Below are 23,774 nucleotides of genomic sequence, written 5' to 3'. Positions count from 1 at the left end.
GGAGGGAGGGAGTGAGTGAGGGCATGAGGGAGGGAGGGAGGGAGAGAGGGAGGACTTTTGATAGTACCTGCATGTGTATTGTGGTGTCAGATCTGACATGGAGGTGATTAAAGGTGCTGGATAATGGTTGGAAACAGTTACTACTGCCTTACTGAAGATTACCTCTGGCTATTTCCATGGTATGCTTAATGCAATATTACATTTAAACTGGTAAATAGCAACACAGTGCTCCCTCATCAATTCACTATCTGAAAAATATTGAGGGCAGGAATTAGCAAAGGGTTCCTTCACACAGTAAATTATAGCCCTATACAATTTACTGTCAAGATGCTGTAACCGTGAACTAACTGAATTGTACTACTCCGTGGATCTCCCATTTTTATGGAACAATTCTGTTGTATTCAGCCCCTTTGATGGTCTTCACAAAGCGATTCCACTGCATATGCATATGTACTTTATATGTTTTTAGTGTGAACTAATACCTACTGTAATTGTGCATTATTAGTCTGATTATAAGTCTGATTTGTAATCTCTAAACTATTGTCATACCTATATTTTTACCAATAGATTTTTTAAATATTGTTTTTTATTATTTATTTATGCAACCTTTCGATACAGTTTGGTTTCTAATTGTTTTTCCTGAAATTCTAAATATCTACAAGAAAAATTGACATGTTTGACAATGATCAAATTGACCTTGAAAGCCACTTAACCTCCTTGTGCTCTGTGAGATGTAATTATAAGTGACTCTGCAGCTGATGCATAGTTCACACACCCTAGTCTCTGTAAGTCGCCTTGGATAAAGGCGTCTGCTAAATAAACAAGTAATAATAAAGTATGTAACAAAATGTAAACGTGGTAACTCAGATTCCTAATTAAAATATAAAGAATCCTGATCTTTCATTGCTGACGATTTTAGTCAATCATTAATACAAAAAGGGCAAAGGCTATTATTGTCTATGATTTAAATCCATACAACATTGTAATACAGCAGAGTAATTTTTATTAAGAATAAAAAAAGAGTAGAAAAAAAACCTTTTGCTTATCTCAACCTTAACTAGCTCTGAATTGGCATAACCTAACCTAACCTAACCTCTGGGTAAATAAGTGTGTTGTAGTTCACACATAACATGCAAAGGCAATTTAATTGTTTCTCCCTTTGAAAAATGGTTAACTGTAGAAATTCAAAGGGACATCCCAGCAATGATGAGTCTCTCAGAATGCCCATCTTGTGGCATACATACTGTAGGTTTTAAATTCATCATTATTGGTTGCTAGCTGGCAGTATTAGTCAGGGTAATTTTATTATATTAAAGACTGATTATTATTATTTGAATTCCAAATGTTGCAATAAATGATGGTAGCCGTTGGTTTTTTATTTATTTATTTTTTTCCTTCATTTTATTTATGTAGCAAGCCTGTCTAGGGAATAGAGACCGAGATACTAATTTCTCCACCTACTGGATGGTCCATAGGGGCCACATCCCTCAAGTCATCACTTTAGGTTCCTAATGACCCGGTCACTGGCAACAGAAGTGGCACTTCTCAGGCTGAATTGCCTTGTGTAGGAAAGCTTTTCTAAACAAATTGGTTTCCCTTCAAACCTCGCGGATCCCTCCTGATATAAAAGGAATGGCAGGAATAGTCGTCAACGAGGGAGCCAAAACAAGAGACAAGCAAGCTTTTATTTGAAATCTGGAAGACTTGCACTGCACAGATTAAAAGTGCTGTTGTAGTGAACCATAGTAACAGTAGCAGCAGCAGCAGCAGCAGCAGCAACAACAGTGCAAGGTAAGCCTTAGAACCTAAACTTGGATTATCATTTGATATTGCACTCTTTTATATAGACTTCAGTACATGCTGTCAAATTGTGTACATTTAGTTCATGCATTTTAAAATGGTTAACTGTAGAAATTCAAAGGGACAGCAAAGTTTAACATGCTGCAAATATATGTGTTTGGGAAATTCTGCTCCTGTATTCATTCCTAGTCTCCTTTACCGTGTTAAGAAATTAAAATTGATGCTGTGCAGCATTTTAACTAAGTATTGGAATAACTTTGTATGCCTGCGTTTACTTTACATGATTAGATTTTCATTTTGTTTTTATATAGTTGGCAGTCCCATCTTTTTGAGTATTACATCAGTGTTCTTGTTGAGTTTTATATATTGTACACACTTGCCATTCTCATTATATCATATCTTTTTCTTCAAGTTTAAATTTTTCTGATTGTGCATTTAAGCTAAATTTAGATACCAATTCACACACAGCATACTCTACACATGCAAATATATAAATAGACGGATGCAAAATCTGCACATGCATTCAGATTTAGTAAAGGTTTCTGTGGCTCTCACACAGGAGTTTCACTAGCAGTTGCATGTTTAGTCTTGATTCTAATTAAGTATATTGTTCTCTATCTTAATTGGAAATCAGTGTGGTCTCTCCCTGTTAACAGTGAGTGGCATTTGTCCACTTTGCTGACAGCCTCCTGAATGGTGGAGGGATATTGTTTACTCAGACTCTCCACGGGCTCATGTGCACTAGTGGTCCAGTGGCAACAATAAAACCCAAGAGAATCCTGTCTGTTCTTATCATTAGGACTGTGCTTTTTCTCCTGTGAGGGGGATTAAGAAGGATGCCCGTGTGAAGTGAATTTAAGAAAAGGAACCAAACAGAGAAAACTAAACACAAGGCTCAAAGACCAAGCTCTCTCTCTCTCTCTCTCTCTCTCTCTCTCTCTCTCTCTCTCTCTCTCTCTCTCTCTTTATTCAGCAGTGCACTTTTCTTTTGACTACCCATCCAGAGCAGCGCTCATTTTTCCTTCTATATGAGAAACTGGTAAGCTCTGTTTACGAACGCTGTGTCTTGGTGATGTAAGCTTCATTATCCAAGTGTTTTAGTTGTGTGAGGGGAAGTCAGCTGGTTTTGTTGTTGCGAGCTCAGAGGCATTGTGTCTCATTTATACAGCTGTCTCTCAAAAAAGAAAGTGTGTTTACTGTACTGGGCTGTAATTCTGATGCTTGTTTTTTGTACAGTGCTTTCCACTTTGCTGACAGTAAGTTAGTAGAAAACCAGTGTGTCATAATATTATACAGTCTACGTTTGTGGTTGTTATATTACAGCTGTTTCATGAAGTTAGAACTGCCTTGGAGAAAGATATAACAAAGTAGTTAAATATCATTGAATTAACATACACTTTCATGGTTTGTGACATGGAAACATAGGAGGCTCAAAGCTCATTAAAGATATATAATAACAGCTGACTCAAATATAATGGTTGACTAAGTCAACAAATGAGGACAATCAGTCATTGGAATTGATGAGTAGGAAGACTATTCTCGGTAATTGCTGCAAGTGCGGAATCTAAAGATGTAATAAGATGAGGATTTGCTTGACTAAAAATCATGCTTTGTATATGTTTTTACAACGGTGGTAGGTACATGCTATTGCTGTATAGCTTTTAGTAGATCATGATCTGCTTTTTTTCACCTCTCACACGGACTGAGTGTATTTATCTTTTATGGCTTTTTTCTTGTTCAGTGAAGCTATTGTTAATTACAGTGGTTTGAGATAGGATTTGCTTTATCATTTCACCTGTGCAAAAGAGTAAAAATGGGCAGTGATTTTATCAGCTAAAAGGATATTGTTCCATTTTGATAATATAAAAACTGTGCATGGAAAAGTAAAGGGTAACGTTGTCATATAAATAAATGTGTTTGGACAAGCACTTTATTTCCAACTAAATTAAATATTGTAATGCAGTTATATTAATAAAACATGAACACATAATTAAACCCTAGATCACTTAATATTTGATCTATTGATACATTGTCTTCAATGGCACTCATCATGAGGACTCATTTTAAAGAATGAATGTACCTCCTGTTGAATGTTTAATAATTTAAAATGAAACATTAATGAGTAAGGTGGAGAGGACTTTAAATCAGATGGAAATTGGAAAAGAATCGTAAAAAATAAAAAGCTTTATTACTGTTCTGTACCTGGTAAGAATCTTGACCAGCAGTAGAATTCAATTACTGAAGACATGCTCGGCTTTTTGTATCATCCAGTGATAGTTTTGGTTCAGCAGACAGCTTAGTGTATACCTGGTGGTATGTCATATGGTAGTGGTAGTGTTGAACACTGTGCCTGCAGTTAGTTCAGAGCTTAGCTGACATATGTTCTAGAAGTACATCGCTATGGGTTACAGTTACCATGGAGTATCCAGGCATGCATAGAAAGAAATGGTTTTGAATTCTTTATTCACACAAGCAGTATAATACTATAATTCAAATAAGAAAAACCTAAGCAGTATAATACTATAATTCAAATAAGAAAAACCTACTATATTTTGGGTATTTTTCCTTTTGCTGGTATACTGTAGGGATTTAGGTGAAAAATACTATACAAAGGGTGGCCTTGTTTTATTATTATTTATTTCTTAGCAGACGCCCTTATCCAGGGCGACTTACAATTGTTACAAGATATCACATTATACATTATTTCACATTATACAGATATCACATTATTTTACATACAATTACCCATTTATACAGTTGGGTTTTTACTGGAGCAATCTAGGTAAAGTACCTTGCTCAAGGATACAACAGCAGTGTCCCCCACTGGGGACTGAACCCACAACCCTCCGGTCCAGAGTCCAGAGCCCTAACCACTACTCCACACTGCTGTTTTAAATGACATATACGAGTTTGGACAGTGCTACTGTGAATGTTACATGCAGTAATGACCTGGCAAAATGCCATTATCTTAATGCATATGTAATGCATGAAAGTGTTGTCTTGCCCTATCTGTGTAAAAGCCACAAACTTGACTATGACAAATACTTTATCTTGAGTGGCAGTGATGATTGAGTTATGCTTTGTCTGTGCTTTTTTTTAGAGGAACGTGTGATATCTGTACTTCTTTAGAATGTGACACTCATGTTATACCTCATTGTGAAAATGTATCTAATCTCTGAAGGTATTATAGATCAATCAGTGTTAAGAATTTAGAGGGTTCAGACTAGCCTGAATCTAAATTAATTTGGTTCACAAAAAAATTCTTTAGTGTGCTATACTTTTAACATAGCCTTGCTCTGCTATAATATAATGTCTTAGGTGGCAGGTGGTTATTAAGTTTAAAGCTATAGAGACACTTAAAAATACTGATTGAATCAAACCTTTAATAAAAGCTTTAACTCAGGTTATTTTAATTTGTTTTCATGAGTACATACAGTTTGATATTTATTCATTCCTATATACTGCTACTGGTTTCTTCAGCAATATCAAACTGAATTCAGGTCAATCAAAACAATTTTGTGAATAGAGGCCACCATCAAATATCAGCTAAATGCAAATCAGCTTGCCGCTGCAGTATTGAAGTTCCTGCTGGCTGAAAATACTTTTTTTTTTTAATGCTGATGTATATAGTCTGTGCCCTACACTACTCAGTGATGTGTAGTCTATGCCCTACACTACTCAAACTGTAAGCACAGAAATATGTGTTTTTTTTGTATCACACATTTGCAAAAGGTTATGTATATTATTTTTTTATTAATGAGGAATAACTCTGTATTATACTTTGGGCTTGAATTTTTCAGGTTTTATTTTTCACAACTTATTTTGATCCTAATTGCATTTCATTCTTGCATTCACTTAGTTTATCATTGTGCTTTTGTTATTTTCACTCATTTAACAGAGTTGTCCTGACAGATTTTCTTTTCAGCACAAAATACCCACGACAGAGTTTACACTGATAGCATGTCCATTATTTAAAATATCCTTGATTTGTAGCAAAGAAAAAAATAATCTTAAACCCAGTCTTTAATTAGTAGTTTTCTCTTTATTAGGATGCAGAGACAGCTTAACAACTACTTCATGGGGCGGGAGCCAGGGCTGCGAGAGGAAGGGAGTGTTTTCTGCAACTTAGGATCAGAGGTTCGGCCTCTAGGACAGGGGAGAGAGAAAAAGACAAGCCGGACTCCAACCAAGAGAGCCTTCCCTATGGAGTTGAGGTTGGCCCTATCGGCCTCTGGGCCCCTGAAACATAAAGTCCTCTGACTTCTCGGAGAGTCGTTATAGGCTCGGCCTCGCAACTGGATCCCAGTTAGCGACCGGGTCCCTGTTAATGACCGGGTTGACCCTCAGAGGACGGAGAGGCTCATTCAAAGCCTTGACATAAGGAAGAAAAGAGAATCTGGAAGAACACTAATAATTTGTTAGTTATGGGACTCGAGCACTGAGAGTATGAAGGAAACATCCTGGGAGGATAAAGGAGGAAGTAAGACAGAACCTGTGAGACACAGCCTTCTTTCATGAGGCAAGATATAGCACATAAGCTGTGAAAGAACTGTGTGGCCGGTGGTCCCCTCTGACCACACGAAGAACCTGCTGAGTTACTGGAACTCTAGGTCGGGGAAGTGAGACACTATCTCCCCAGAGGGGACCAACACAGAGGCACACGGCATATGAAAAAAGTGAGGAGGAGGAGGAGGAGGAGGAGGAGGAGGAGGAAAAAGCAAAACGCGAGAGAAAGAGTTGAGCTATGACTGGGTTTAAATAGGGAGTTAATGATGATAGACAGGTGAAATTAATAACGTGCAAAGCCCTGGATCACGCATCACTAAAGTTCACATTAATTAACATTTAAAGGGAGGTATAGATTTGGAGAAAAGTCCTAATTACCGTATACTGTATTACAATACAACTTCAATTGCATATTACTAGTGCAAAGCTTCATTTAATGTATTACAGTAATTGTAAGTTTTCTTAGACTGTAAATGTGCAGAAGGCTGTCTTATATTGCTTAGAACACATTTATAGATGCGTTATTTCCTGTTTATAATAAACTGTAGCTGTCTAGTGCCGTGCAACTGGTCAGCCAACTCATAGGAAAAACTAAAAGGTTTGGCAAATGAAAGCCAACATTTATTGTGCTGTCAGTTATCTGTCCCTCTTTTACATGCAATTTTATCAATTTTATCAATTTTATCATAGGTATGTGTACATTCTCAATTCAATTAACAGACCACACAAAAAGAAGATAGTAGTACAATACAGGCCTTTAATTTAAAATGGGAAGTAATTTCCTCTTCCCTTATTTTTTTTTCCAGGCGATGTATCATTTTAGAAATCTATAGATGTATTTTTGTATAGAAAATGCTCAGGGATGATTGAAACCACTGGAGTATAGTTTTATAATGGGGTTGGCTGATGCACTGGCTTTCTGTTTATTATGTTTACGGAAATTGTGTCTATTATCCTCTTCATTGAATAAGGCTCCTCGCCCAGCCTCACACATGGTTATATTAATTTAATAGATTATAACCCATGATAGACTCAAAATGAATCACATTGAATTAGATTATTACTAAATTCTAGTAGGTGATAAAGATGCCAGAACATAAACTAGGTAATTAGAATGCTATTGTTTCTTATTTTCTTCTCAGGAAGCTGTTTTCTCAGATTGACAAAGAGCCATTCATTATGAATGAATCTTTCTCCAGCGCTGCAAAGGAACCATAAATACAGCCATGCACCCCCGACCCCCCTCTCCCCCCGTGTGTTTCTAAAGATTAACATTAAAAAAGAATTAACTAAACTGTTGAAGAAGGGGATACTTTTCTTAAAACAATAGTGCAGTGTTTAAAAAAAAATAAATGGAAGCAGGTGTTTTTGGTCATTCCCGAAGGTTTTAATGGACCTAACAATACAAGTTAATGAAGTTTGCTTATCGGTTGAATGCACCTGGTTTTTTTTTGGTTGTTGGTTTGTTTTTTGCATAACACAATACAAGCACACCTAACTGTCAATTGTGTTACTCATTAAAAGTAATGCCTATCTACAGTGAGGCTGACTGATAAAATGTGCATAAAAGTCACCTTCCACTTTTCCAGCTATTATTATTATTATTATTATTATTATTATTATTATTATTATTATTATTATTATTATTATTATTATTATTTGTTTATTTAGCAGACTCCTTTATCCAAGGCGACTTGCAGAGACTAGGGTGTGTGAACTATGCATCAGCTGCAGAGTCACTTACAACTACTTCTCACCCGAAAGACGGAGCACAAGGAGGTCAAGTGACTTGCTCAGGGTCACACAATGACTCAGTGGCTGAGGTGGGATTTGAACCGGGGACCTCCTGGTTACAGCTAGCTCATTCAACAGTGACTCACACACAAAGTGCCTTCTCTAATTAATCCATTTGTATTCAAGCTGCTAGTTCTAAACTATCTGGTGCATAACCATTTCCTGCAAACTATATAGAGTTTCCATAAACCTGTGGGGTCACAGGTCACTTAAAGTAACACTAAGAATACAAAAGATTACTCTTAAATGGGTAAAAGTAATATACTGTCCCATGGGGTTTGTTACAAAGAAACCAAGGTAATACACCAAAGAATCCAATTTAGAATCCATTAAGTCTGGTCTGCATTGTACATGTTCTTGTAAGTATTGTTAATACATTTTAAAACCAAAGTCTGGAAAACATAAAAGTAAAAGAGAATAATTCTGAAGGGTTTTATCATTTATGAGTTTGTTTTGTTTTGTCCCAGTGTGTCTTGACTCATTGGAAAGACAATGGGTCTGATTTTAATGATGGGGCAAATCTTTAACGTTAGGACAAAACACATTAAATTCAGCGCAAATGGGAGCAAACTGCCTTTGCCCTCTAATGTGATTTGTGTGACATGCTTTGCCCTGTCCTTTACTGTCTGCATTAGTGCCAGTGGTCGGCATAACATTCAGGGTGTGGCCTCATATGCTTGTTAGCTTTGAGCAATTTGGATGACAGCGCAGACTGCTTCTCAAACTATTCATTACCTAAAGTCAACAGTTTATTTTGGCATCTTCAAATTCAAAATACATTGGACTAAATTACTTCCAGAAATTATGATGTATGAGGTGTTTCATACTATTTTTTTCACAGCAGCCTTAAATTAATGAAACAAAGTTCCAAATCACAGTTCCCATATAAATCTTAAAAAAGCTCTTTAATTCAAAGGCTAGAAATATTAATCTATTAGTGTAGTTCGGGGGGTGGAGCTAGGTTCCCGTATCCTATCATCTCATTTTATCAATTAAATCTACCTTATTTAACCTTTAGTCACCCCTAGCTAGCCGTCTTCTGTATTCCCGTTTTTGGTGTAAACCTAAGCGGATTTCAAGACACCACAATGGAGTACTCGCAGCATTTGTCTTCTGATTCAGAGGATTCTCAGGATTTCTTGTCTATACCAGATCATTCTCCTCCAGCTTCAATCCAGGGTCCCTCCAGCCCCTGATTTTTTTCTCCCTCTGGCATCTCAATTAGATCCAGTCAAGTTTCCGTTCAAGTGGCATCTACCTGCCACCCAAGGTCCTAATCTTCACCGATCCAAGCGACTCCAGCCTCAGGATGCTGCTCCGGAACGATTGTTTTGGAAAGACTGGACTATGAATAAACTAGTAAAAACCCTCCTTAAAAACAGCAAAGCGATTCCAGCAGGGTGTGATCGAGAATCTCTCTTCCTTCTCTATTGCAGTTCCATTTCACCAGAAGTTTTTCTTCCTAAAAAAGCTCCTCAGCAGCGCCCAGCCGTTCAGCATCTCCAACCAGACAACAGGCAGTCTGTCTCAGAGCAAGTCATCCCCACAGCCAGCACTTGTAACCATCAGCCAGCTGTGCCAGCCAGCAAAATTCAGCAACAGCACTCCTTCATATTTAACCAAGTAAAATCATTTATGCAGCCTTTTGCAGACACACTATCTTCGGTCAGTACCAAACTGTCAGGTTTGGATAAAAGGGTGTCTAATATGGAACAGGAGAAACAAAGTTCAGCTCTCTCATTAATTCCTGCAACAAACACTGCAGCGGCGGATACAGTTTCTTTCAGTTCCGCTCTAACTTCGGTCATTGAATCAGATCCTCCAATTTACAACCTTGCTACTGCATCTGCATACAGCTCCTCCTCTCCAACTTCAGCTCAACGTCATTCAACATCTCTGCAAATCAGACATAACATAATCGAAGGTAAGGATGTCAATCTTGTTTCATTATTGATGGCGACATCAGAGTTTCTGGATCACAGAGTTGTGGATTGTGGAGATCTATCAGTTACTTTAAACTCCAGAGACCCCAGATTACTAAAAAATATAATATTGAGGGAATTCATCCTTGCCTTCTCTATATACAGAGACGTGCTATGTTCTGTATATCCTAATCGAAGAGCCGGAATTATCTGTCAGATATGGAGGGACCATGTTTTTTTATTATCACAGAGCTTTTTCAGCAAAAGCAACAGCTATTCTGGCATCCGATAACCACATAATTAACTGGGCACAACCTGATTCAGATTTATTTAATAGAATTTTTGGCGGTCTTAGAGCCAATGCATGTGGGGTTTGCACTTCCACAGCTCATTCAACATCCCTCTGTTCAAAAGCAGCAATAGCATCAACCTCCAAATCAGCTCCTGGCACCTCCATACCTCACTACTCAAACAGAGCCTCCTTTCATAATCCTACCCATGCTTCAGCTTCTCCAGATTTATCCTCAAGGCAAGATAAACACAGGCGCACAATTAGATTCTCCGGAGGGAGACAAATCTGCAATAATTGTAATACTGGTTTGTGCTCAAGAAGACAATGTAAATTAATTCATATGTGCAATACTGGCGGGGATGCCCATTCCAATACAATCTGCCATCTAGCTCGCAAGTAGCTCACAGTTTCCACTCCCATAAACATTCCTGCGCTATCCAAAAAACTCCAGAATCACCCTGACACCAATTTCACCAGCTACTTCATCGATGGACTAAAAAATGTTTTTTCAACCGGATTCAGTCAAATTCCTTCTTCTTCTTCTTTTCAAAGAAAGAACCTTCGTTCTGACATTCAAGAACCAGAGGTAGTTCATTCTCTCATCAAAAAAGAAATAAAGAAAGTTTTTATAGTCTGTACCTTTTTAGCTCCCCCGTTTCCAGTCTACAGAATTAATCCCATTGGCACCGGCACTAGGAAAATGTCAGGAAAAAACATCTCATCATCGATTTATCAGCACCGTGGGGGACAAGCATCAATTCGCTCATTCCTCACTATCAATTTTCTCTTCAATATATTACCATTTCAGATACAATTCAAGCTATTAAATTAGCAGTCGAGGTTCCTCATTAGCTAAAGCAGATATATCAGATGCATTTAAAGTAATGCCAATCCATCCTTCTCCATCATCTATTTGGTATATGCTGGGAATTAAAGTTCTATTTCAGTTAACTTTCGGATGCCGCAGCAGCCCGAAGATATTCGATACACTCTCAGAAGCATTGTGCTGGATACCTCTCAACGCTTACCATGTTCCATTTCTGCTTCATCTTGTTGACAATTTTTTATTGATTTCTCCTCTTTCAGATCCGTCAGCAGAAGCAATTTCTAATCTTAAAAGTTTAAGAAGTCGACGTTCCGCTTTCAGAAGAAAAAATAACTGGAATTTCTTGGAATCATTCTAGATACAGAAAAGTTTGAAGCCAGCCCACCCGAGTCTAAACTCAACCATATTTGTTTTCTTTTTCAGAACTTTCAGATCAGTAAAACAATTAGAACTGCTTTCCTTGCTGGGTCATTTCAACTTTGTAATTCACATTATCCCCCAAGGGAGGACGTTTATATCTCGACTACTGGCATTTTACTAACCCCTTTGTCACGTTAAGTGTTTTCTTTTCTTTTGTGTTAAATGTTTTCTCTCTTTTCTGCTTTTCTATATACATTGGCGGTTCCTCTTTTTCTTCTTATAGGTGTCTTCAGCGGGGAGCCAGGGGTCCATTCTTTGGGGGGTTAGTGATTCCACTTTCTCCAACCCTTTGTTAAGCTACACTTCATTTATCTCTTAGAGGAGGGCTCTCCGCGAGTCAGAGTGGACCCCGGCCAAACCCCTCCTTTAGCTTGCATGACTCTTGTCTTCTTCTTTTTCAGGTTCTGATGCCTCTATTTATGTGAGGGCCCCTAAGCGATGGCACCCCTCTTTGTTTGTCGGGTCTCCTCAGAGATGGTGACCCCTCTTCTGTTTGTCAGGTCTACTCAGAGACGGTGATCACTCTTCTGTTTGTCGGGTCTCGTCAGCGACGGCCCCCCCCCCCCCTTTCTCTATGCCAGGCTTTTGAAGAGGCGGAACACCCCACTCTATATGTTCTAATAACTACTAACTCCATGTTTTCTATCCGGTTCGCAAGCCTCTTCATATGTCGGGTTATTTCAGTAACGGTGCCCCTCTTCGTATGTCGTGTTACCTCAGCGACGGTAATCCCCCTCCTATTTGTCGGATCTCCTCACGACGGAACCCCCCTTCTATATGTTGTGCCTTGAAGAGGCGGAGCCCCTCTCTATACATGCTTTATATGTTACTAACTCCATGTCTTTAAACACTACATCAGGGGCCTTGCTCCACCCCGTGAAGTATAAAAATAAGCAAGGTTTATGAATATAACAAAACACTAGTCACATATTCCAGCATTGTTCAATGAATGTAAATATTTCTAGATATTTAATTAACAGATAGTGCTATGGCATTAAAGAACAGCTATGATTTTCTTAAAGCGAATATCAGTTGCTCCTTATTTGCTTGCAGCTTCTGACTCCTATTTTTTCTTCATTGGTCAGCGCTAACTCCATTCACAATCACAACATGAAGGGGGTGCACAAACCAGCACAAACACAGAAGCAATATAGTACTTGTAATAAATGGGGTTTTTTTTACAGCAATAACACTTTAATACAGATTTTAACAGATGTGCAGCAAAACATCTTTATGCTTTCTTTCTTGAGAAATTAATCATTTTAAATTATCACCACACTTTGGAAAAGTGGGCTACTCAGCACCATTTTTAATACAACTTTTAATGATCTTGCTATCCATTTGGATGTCATCAGTGCCATTGGGCAAAAGTGCTGATTTTTAATTTGCATTTCAAAGGATTAAATATGTAGACAAGAACATCAATTTCATGTCAGAGCAAGTCTTAGGATCAGATATTACAAAGCTGTATTCGTAGCCTTTCTTTTTCCTCAGCCACCTCTAGCCACTACTCTACTGCCACACAACCTTAAACTACTTATTCAGTGAAAAAGAATATGATTTAACTAAAAGCTATTGCATGTTCTATAATTAAAAATTAAATATACTGAACTGTACTGAGATAAACAGCTCCTATGCTCTTAGTAATATATTTTCTGTACTTGTTCTACCCGAGTAATACATATTAGGTAATAATTACTGAAATTATTTTTTAAAAGTTACAACAATTTAAATATATAAACTCAGCACCAAACAATTTCAAGTATGGGTAGTTTTTAGGGTCTTTATCAAACAGTGGACTCTTTTGAAGTGATTGTGTATGTCCGTTTGTCACACACTGCATATAATTTATTTTTGATATGATAAATACGGTGAACTGTTGATTTCATACAGATATTTAACCCATAGATAATGGTTAAGATTGTAAGGACCCTCCCTATGTGTGTGAACTTTTACTTTCTGTCTGAAGGCAAGTTGCAACTCTGAAGTAGAATAGGAGACAATAGAAACAGCACTCAGGGTGCCTAAATTCTGTCATCACATTCCTTATTTTAACTTTTGTTACATTTTCTATTCCTTTTTTCTTGGCAGGCTGGCGTAGACTATCTGTCTACTCTTTTAATTGTGTCTGGCTAACTATAATAAATTTGGCTCTAAACAGTCCAGTTCAAATCCAAGCTTTAAAGCGGTATGTGAGCCAACAGTGAGATTCAGAGCATACACTATAGCTAGAGCTCCCCATAGAGTATCTGTCTCATTACTGTCTGTAAATATGAAGTAACCATTTCATTACGGTGGACGATTTTCAAACATTACCCTATTCAAACATAATGTTATGTTAATGGTATAAAAGCTTTGTCTTTGTGTGTATAAATTATTTGGTATTTGGTCTGAAATAGTAGGAAAAGCACCACAGATGGTTTTTTTTTTTTAATATGTTCCCATTGACAGCAAGCCAAGCTTTTGCCCCATACACAGGGTGAGGCTTGTGTGTTAACACTATACAACTCAGAAGTGTAACAGTCGGATGTATTACATTATAAAACAGAACCTATATGACAATAAGAGCAGAGACACTCTGTCCGTTCATATTATCTCTGTGCAGTGAACCACAAGAATTAGCTCAAGGTAAGATGTCAAAGACACTTACACTTCATTGATTTTTATAACCATTTATGTGCTTTGATGGCAATTAAATGGCTTCCAAGGGGGAGTTCAATTGCACATCTTCATTGTTCAAACCCACCTAATCTTCACCATATTAGGACTACTGCTGTGAAATATTCATTGGATATTCACAGTGTAACTTACGTTCATCAATGCCGATCACTCATGTATTGCATTATGCATTTATTTTTTTGCAGAGGTTCTGTTTCATCCATTCTGTTACAATTTTTATTTCATATTTTAACCCAGTAGTTTAGTCCTACTGTGGCAAGTGTCTGGGCTCTAATGAGACCTCAGCTGGTATGGCTGGTTCAGAATTTAAAAAAACAACACTGTCTGGTGAAACCTGATTAGCATAGGTGAGCTTGATGTTTTAATTAGCTCCCCTCCCAGCATGTACCAACAGTGAAGCCCCACGAGAATATGCGCAGAAGCGTCCTGTACCACAGATGGCTGTGCAATTGTCTAAATAGGATTGAAGAGCTGGCTACTCAAAATAACAGATTAGATAATAACAAATATGGTTTCATTGTATATATTATAATCACTGGAGTAGCTTTTCCCTGTGCTTATAATATTGTCTAAATTATTTATAAAGAGAGGGACAGTATCATTAAATAACTGTAATATATCAAATGTGATTTATAAGACAAATCAAGTCAGAGGAATATTTTCAAATGCAAATGTGAAAAAAATGTGCCTGTTCTAGCTTCTACTGTAATGTTTAGCATTTTGTGGCACTGCATTGTACATTGATTAAATTGAAGAAATGTGTAAACTTTGTGCTGTTTTGTATTTTCCAGTGTTTTGATTGCTCTTGTTTTGTAGTATACAGTAAGCTGGCAAAAGTCCACCTTGGCAAAAGATGGGCCACACATTACTTATAATATTGATGCATAACAATGGAAGATCCATACAATTTATTTTCTATTATTATGATTGAATTATTCAAATAACAATTAGTATCATTAAGGATTCACATTCTGAGTATTACATCATTCAGTATTATAGCTGGTGCCTAATCCCAGCTAAGTTTCCAGTTGTATTCCTTGCTGGAGAATATTACTAATGAGAGGCACTAATGAAACAAGAGCCAAATAGAAATGTCCATTAACCACTAGTTATTATTAGATAATGGGACCACTCTTCTTGGGCTGTCTATAAAGGATCTCTTTTTTTTTTGCCTGAAATATAATGGCAAGCTCTTGGCTCAGTCAAAAAAAAATCAAGCAGGCCAAGAGTTCTGCACTGCAAGCTATGACCAATCTCTTATTTTGCTAATTTGCTTCCTACGCTATACCTGCTCACGTGCTGGGGGCTCCAACAGTGATATATTTGATGCTGTAGCCTTTGAACCTGACTCCTTGCCAATGCCATAAATTAGTCACAAACCAATAGAAAGAAAGCCTAAATGTTTATCATTTCTCATAAAGCTGAGGACCTTGGGGGGTCACCAGACAATAAATAATAAAACAAGGCATGTTAGCACCCAGCTAATACGTTATTAATGTGCATACAAATTAAATAGTATGACCTTATAAATGGCACAGACACAAAGACTTCGTTAAGCTCTATTTTCTGATTTTCTTTTGCAAACTCTTTGGATTGACAAGCTAAACAACATCTGGGAGCCCTGGGACTGCTGCTAAGAATTTCGTACCTTGGTTTCTTTGTGAAAATTATCGAAAAGCACAAGCAATGTATTACTTCTGAGGGGCTGCCACTCATCTTTTGACACTTTAAAAATAGTTTTATAAGTAAGCATAAGTGCTAATTTGTATCATTTTTTTTTTACTGCGGCATCTTAGAAAAAGTAATTTGCCATCAATGTCATGTTTTAAATTCAGTTCACATGTGACTTGAATTGAATTGTATCACAGCTCTCACTCTGAGTAGCATTTTATTATTTCATTTTATTTAATTTTATTCTCCAGTTTTACCTAGATATTGTGTTATATTTTCAGTGAGAGAAGTATGGTAAATAATGGGGAAAAACATGTTTGGTATGGTAATTATAACATTTCTGTGCAAATTTTCTATAGTAAATATTTATGATTGAAATCACGATAGTTCATAGATTCTTCTCATCCTTGTGAAGCTTTAGTTACTGTAAATGCCTACCCTACCATTAAAGTAAGTTACTTTAACTCGAGATGACATGCCCTTAGCATCGATCGCTTAGTAAATGCATGCGTGTTGTCTTAGATGCAGGATTATATTGTAACTGCTTAATGTGATTAAGGTCCTTTGACTCTTCTTGATTGTTGTAATTGCAATTGTGTAGTAATCCATGCTGTAAAACATATTATGTGTGAAGTTACTGGAAGTGGCTGCTTCTTTTCAGCAGTATTTGCTTTTAGTTCTGATTGTATGTTATTGTAAAACTTAGCAAATTTAGAATTAGGGGCCCTTAAAAGAGCCATCCTTCTCAGTGATACAAATAAAGTACATTTCATTAACAGCAGCATCTGCTATTTACATTTTATGGATTCTTGTCATTTTTGTTGCTAGTATTAAAAAAGGTGTAGAGAATGTGTGGACCTTTTGGATACTATTTATCTAGCAATTTGATAAGGGATCTTCAGTATCTCTCAACTCCAGCATGAATGGGTTTATAGTGCTGGGGCATTCAGCTTGACTCCAGCAGAAATTGTTCATAATAGTCCCTAATGTGGATATTTCAGTCTTTCAGATATAATTTATCTTCCTTCTACCCAAGTGGTCAGATCTTGAATTCCAGACATCTGATTTTCTGAAAGTAGGACCCAGTCAAAGTGAAATCAGTAGCCTTTGTTGAAATCCACAAAGAAAATGAAAAAAACAGGTGTCTTCTAAAACCAGGTTATTTGCCATGCTTTAGATAGACCACATATTCTAGGGCTCATAAGAAACACACATTGTGTTGATTTTAAAATGTAACATCTCACTTGATTCATCTTTGGAATTTGTTCCTGCTGAGGTCATCATCTATCATCCATATATGGTCCTGATTTAAACATTGCTTGTCATCCATCTGGTGCTAAAGTCACTCTCCATGCTTTTAATGATGTCCTAGTCAGCAGTTTGGTTAATAAGCAGAAAAACAAATCACATTTTGGTTTCAAATACATGTTTGCCTTGATGATGTGTGTTAATTTGAAATGCCAGAAAGAATAGATACCTGCCTAGGGAATGGTTGTGCACCAAAGGTCCATTGTACATAATATTTCATTGTTATTGGATAACTTTCTTTAGTTTTTACCTTTAGGTTAAAGAGTAAGTAGTGGGGTTTCCGAAAAATATAACGTTACACGTCCCCACGTGTTGCTACAACTGTTTAAATAACAGCTGTAATTTTTCTTTTCATTGTTAACATCGTAACAACTTTTTACACTTGTAACTTTAAAGTTTGTTTCGAAGCTCGTTTCAAAATGGCTGCTCTAGTCCACTGACAGTGTAAGGATTATTGCCCACATTGTTAAACAGATAACACAGCAATAACGATCCATGATGTGGTACAGAACCGAAAAGCCAGAGCATTATGGGTTTTCTTTTGTATACTGTATATATATTTTTTGTAATAATTTTTTCCTGCAGTGATTTAGAAGACAGATCTCAAACCCCAGTGCACTACAGCGGCCATTTTGAAAAGAGCTTTGAAACAGACTATAAGGCTTGGTTTACATGCACTTGAAAATCGACTCTACAGTTATGACTGTGTGCCGTTGTCACGCAAATACATCGTGAAAGACGTCCTTTTGGCAGCGCGACTTTAAGGGCAGGGTCAATCGCTTTTTCAGGAAGCAGGAATCGAGCTTGTGGCTTGAGTTATCTTGCATGTGTGTCACTCGCAGCACAGAATTCAGGTTGAGCTTCTGATCGAAATGTTTCTGCTGAAGCGCTCTGGCTTGCCTCAAGATAAAATCTCTCCTACATTGTACAAAATGAAGGAATTGATGGCTGCCAGGTCCAGTAGAGATAACAACAAGCTTATATATATATATATATATATATATATATATATATATATATATATATATATATATATATATATATATATATATGTATATAGATAGATAGATATAGATATAGATATAGATATATAGATAGATAGATAGATAGATAGATAGATAGATAGATAGATAGATATAATGGAATATATTCAAAATAAAAACATGTATTGTAAAAGGCGGTTCTAGTGTTAATGAAATGTAACTTTTAGATGTTCCACAAACACACACACACACACATATACATTCTAAGCAGTAAAACTTGTAGAAATTATATTTTATATATGGTAATTTTGTGTGTGTGTGTATGTGTGTATGGAAAGGTAACCAGACAAACCAGTAGCTAATGCGCGGCGTAATTCAGAATGTGCGCAACAACACGTGAATTCATTTCTCTTGTTTTATCTTCATGCTTACTTAGTAAGCAGACACGGACATTTAAATATCCCTTCCCCTAAATGATTATGAATTGAGTAATCTGCATTGGTACGGCCTATTATGTTTCCTAAATCAGAAATGCATAGCAACGCATTTCCTGAAAAGTACGGCAAACAGGTTGTGAGGAAAACTGTCATGACGTGTGCATGTAAATGCCGCCTATGTGAACAATGAAAAGAAAAATGACAGGTACATTATTTAAACAGTTGAAGCAACACGTGGGCACGTATAATGCTACATTTTTCAGAACCTCACCACTTACTCTTTAACATACATTTTACTTCTGTGAAGTTTTGTTTATTTATAATAACACAAAAATATGCTGGGACTACCTTGTAAATAATTTGCAATCTCCCCAGCTAAATAAGTATAAACAAATAAATAAATACAATTCACAAAAATGAATAGTTCAGCCACTTGAGTTAACAACCATATCAACAAAAAATAAATCATTTGTTTGGTTTCCTATAGTAAAAGCACAGTAAAGTAGTATAATAAAGCATAGTGAGCATGGTAAAGCAAAGGTAAGCTTTGTGAAGCCCAGAGGGGTATGTTAAAGCATATTAAAAAACATGACAAAAAATGGTAAACTATGGTAAATGTTTTGGTGGTAAACTTCTATTAGGCTAAAGCCTAAGATACTGGTGGTATTAGCTCAGTGGCTCCACTATTTGCTCTTCACTCAACAACATAATTGGTTACTTAAGGCACAATGTATGTAGGAAGTCAGGCCTGTGGTCACCCAAGCACTGTCTGACCTAGATAAATAAACATGCCTTTAATCACCAGTGTTGTACATGTACTGGGGAACTACTGTATGTTTAACATCTTTAAAGGTCATTAATCATAAAACAAACTACTATACAGTATTTAAAAACAAGGATAACCATTTGAATTGTATAATAATATAACATATAGTACCATTTTTTATATATATATTTTTTTTTAATTACAGAACTCAAGCATTACTGCAGACAATGGTAAAATAAATAAATGAATACGTTTTCACACTAGGATAAAGGATGCTTTATCAACTCATATCATGTACATTAGATTTAAATGTATACTACAACTGTAGGCGTATGTGTGTGTGAATATGTATTTCAAACACCAATCAGCCTGTATCTTGTAAAAGCTGTAATATATGTACAGTATATAGTTTTGTATTTCCAAAGTTGTTCAGTGGGAGGAATACATAAAAAAAATAGTTGGTTAAATTTGTAGTTTAAGTAATACAGTGCAAGGCTCTGACGATGTGAATTGGAGTCCCATGAAATAGCTGTTTTCTTGGTATGTGACTACAGCTAAAGTAAAATAAACTGTGCCTGAAATGTATGTGTAAACTTGTAAACACATTTTTAGATGCTTTGTCTGTGCTGATCACCATAATCCCCTGTGAAAGGAATGTTGCCACTCAGTGCGGTTTTTACTTCTTTTAAACAGAATGGTGACAATGAAAGGTGTTTTGCATATCAGTCTTGTTACACTAAACTTACAGCTGAATAATAATCCTGACCCACCTTTGTATTATTCTTTCAGTACAGTATGCTTTGACTTGCAGAAAATCCTGCACTTAGTATATTGAGGAATATATCATATGCATTCTTCAGTATTAGCAGGAACTCCTTTGATTACACAGCTCAGGTGTACAACTTTTATTCTGTAAATAAATGGCCAGACACCCTGAAATGGTTCGTGTGGAGTTTCTATTCTATTGGAAAAAATATAAAGAAATGGCTACAACTTTTAGGAAGTTGGCCAGATGTCTACATACAATTTGAAGAAATGTATTGCCAAAACCCTGATGTATTTTAAGTTGTTTCTTTAAATGACTGGCATGACAGAATGACTGTGGTATTTAATCCCATTTATAAGCATTTTTTAGGATTTTCTTTTTAACTAACCATAATATATACTTCATTTTATCGTATATATTAACAGACACTTTTCTATTGTCGAATCATGTTCTGGAACATGTAGGAACAATTCAGTAATTGATAATTTAATGTTTATCTGGGTTGATTAGTTCTCTTATTAATAATATTTAATTGACGTGTTACAAAGATCGAGGATTTACTATGAACACATATACACGTGCAGACACAAGAAATGTTTAATCAATAAAAGTATTTTATTAAGTACACAAATAATAAACAGAAATCAGAAGAGTCAGAAAGTAAATCTCTTAGTCTATAAGCACAAACGCAACTCAAAACTCTCACTGCACTCATGCTGGCTAGCAGGCAATTGAAATATGACACAGCCTATCTCCTCACACACACGCAGCAGCTCGAGCAAGCTGTGATGTAGCTAGTACCTCGCTCTCACACACACATACGCACGCATACAACCACAGCCTCGACTGAGATGATGCACACAATCTTAGAATATATCACATTAAGCGTATTAATGGTTATAGATTAAGGATATGGCAAGTTTACTTTTAAAGAAATTCTTCATACAACAATATGAGGTAGATTACTTCTAGTTACTTCATCAAGTTTCACTAAAAGTTATTTCACACGCAAAGTGTGCAAACTATATAATTAACAGTCGAATTCTATGTGAATGTGTTACAATTAATTAATTTAGTTCCATGAAAGGAAAATGCAACTGGAATTATACTCAACGGTTCCTTGAAGCTTAGACTTTTGGTCTGCTGGCTTGGAAACTCAATCTGTTGAAGTGTCCAGTACAAAAACTCTCCTCTCAGCCACAAAGTCTTCAATCCTACATTGGATCAAACTTGGCAAAAACAAAGCTTTCAATTCTCGATAGAATCAACAAACAGCTGCAACAAAGTCTTCAGTCCTCGGTATAGGATCCACAACACCGCCTGTACGCTCTGTCCTCTTCGCTGAATCTTTTAGATATGCAGGTAGCAGGGCACAGTTTATTTTGTATACTGTGGTTTTAGGTGTACAACAGACCCAGACTGGTTTGTCTGATAACAGTCGCTGTAAGTTTTACGACAGTCCTCCAGCTGGGCCTCAGTCTCATTGCTTGTGGTCGTTGACTCGCTTGCAGCTTGCTCCCTCGTTTTGAGTCAGTTTTCAGGCAGAATCCCGTCTTGGTTCAGTTTTAGGCAGAGTCCTGGAGTTGCAGCTTTGCATAGCAGAGTGACAGCACCTTGTTTAGCATTCGATGTGGAGCGCAAAATGTTTAGTTTTGCTTGGATATTTATAGTCTTTTTCACTCTGCTAAATAGCTACCTTCACGAGATAATTTGTATATCTTGCCTTTTTTAAACTCACAGTCCTTTGATGTTTTAATGTCCTTTTCCACTGGGACATCACTAGTTTATGTCTTCCTTGCATCAAAACAATTGTTGTTGCACATGTGAATTATCTGTACATAATTCAACTGTCCGCTCAGCTTAATCCAGTTCAGGCGCCCGGCACTTACTGTGCTAAATCAATCTTATCACATCGGGGTCACCAGTTAATGTAGGAACAATTCAATAATTGTAATCAGTAGGGCACATAGTTCAGTATGTCTGCAAGCCAAAGGCCTCCTTCTCAAGACACAGCAGTTTGCCCTGTTTCTCAAAACACACAGTTTAATTAATGAATCCTGTTACATTTCTAATACATGTTAAGGTATTATTATCATATTCAGGGAATATGTCCCACAAACACTAGCCTTACCAGGATTCTGGAACAAATTAAATATTTTCCTGCTGGTACTGTAGCTGAATTACCATGTCTATTGTATATTACTTCAAATTCTTTCACAGAGATTTACAGCAAGGCATATCTGTAAAAGAATATACACATTCATCTTACAAGTTTCTTCAGAAAACATTAGCACAACAGTGTTGCGGCTTATTTAAGGAAGTGGTTGAGATGAGTATTTCTTTTCACCTTTCTTATCTAATTAATTTTTCAAAGCCATTGCACATTTTAGCACAGCACTGGGCATTTTCAAAGGGTGCCTTTGAGGCTGAAGAATTGGATGAAAAAGGGGCTTCCCTCCAAGTCTGGATCAAAACCAGTAGTATTACAGGTGAGGGAGTCTTTTAGGAAAGCTGAGAGCTTTGATATTAGATTTTTAAAAAAGTGTTGAGATGGCAGTCAGCACTTGTCAGAGATAGTACTGTTTTATGCAAGATGACCATCTAAGAACTGTCTAAACTCCTTCTAATGTGTCCCGTTAGCCTTGCATGATAGCTTGTGGTCTTGAGTCATACTGATCCACATGAAAGTACAGTAATCTACTGTGACATCATTATATTTTTACCTGAAAGGAGGTCACATAGCTGCACCTGAATCCTCAAACTATGTAATAAAATGGCTGTGCAGATTTCTATTTCAGTTCAGTGGAGAAAAATGGACAAATGAAATGTTATAGCAACACCACACCCATTTTCAAAATCTAGTGAAAGACTGGGATTGTTGCTGCCAGAAGTCATTTTTTAATCACATGATGAACATTTTTCTTTATTTTCCAAAACAGTTAAAGAAAAAAATTGTTGAAGCAAACCAGCTACCTAAAACACTTTTAAACATAAAACTTCTTAAAGCATGTATTTTATGTCACTTGTAGGCAGTCTCTTTTTATTTTTCTCTTGCAGCTTGCCAAACCAATATATCTTCTTAATTTTCTTTGCTTCATCAACAGTCATTTGCAATTTTTGTAATGAAGGAGCTTTTTTTTCCTTGCAGCAATTTCAAAAAAAGAAACATTAATTAACTTTTTTTTTTTTAGACTAGAGCTATTGTATCTGTAGAAAACAAGATAGCTTAAATGCAAAACTGGGGAAAAAAGACCATAGAAATGCAAATGTCTTTTCACTTATATTTAAGAGGATTTTGTAATTGTGGTTTGAACAAATTTGCCAGAAGTATGTATGGACATACACAACACACGTTAGAATTAGAATGAATGACTGTAAAATACTTTAAGGTCATGAAATATATATATTGCATAGATGAGAGGAGGACTTGCATTAGCACGACTAGTGAAGAACCTAATGATCCTTGAATGGGCACAAGCCTGGAGTTAAATGACCAAGCGCTTCTGAGAAAACAACATGGGACACAGTAAACACAGATCTCTGTTTTGTGTTGGAAAGGTTAGGCGGAACACTCGAAAAGAAGCTGGATAAATTTGGGGATACC

General features: G+C 36.6%; 1 protein-coding gene across 3 annotated transcripts in view; it reads left to right on the top strand.

The window, feature by feature from the left end:
- Window positions 1-23,774, top strand: part of LOC117407287 (E3 ubiquitin-protein ligase Midline-1) — a 135,419-nt gene that overhangs the window by 42,427 nt on the left and 69,218 nt on the right. Inside the window, exon 1 of one of the 3 annotated variants that reach the window (XM_059028977.1) lies at window positions 1,738-1,791. The exons of 1 other annotated variant lie outside the window; for it this stretch is intronic. The gene's annotated coding sequence lies outside the window, so the exon portion shown is untranslated. Of the gene's footprint in view, window positions 1-1,737; window positions 1,792-2,712; window positions 2,840-23,774 lie in introns of those variants that run through there. One more of the 3 variants, XM_034012115.3, reaches the window with a different exon arrangement.

This window comes from Acipenser ruthenus, chromosome 8, assembly GCF_902713425.1.
Source record: "Acipenser ruthenus chromosome 8, fAciRut3.2 maternal haplotype, whole genome shotgun sequence".
Classification (NCBI taxonomy): Eukaryota; Metazoa; Chordata; class Actinopteri; order Acipenseriformes; family Acipenseridae; genus Acipenser; species Acipenser ruthenus.
Note: the sequence above shows the minus strand (reverse complement) of the source record. Positions and strands in the feature narration are given on the sequence as shown.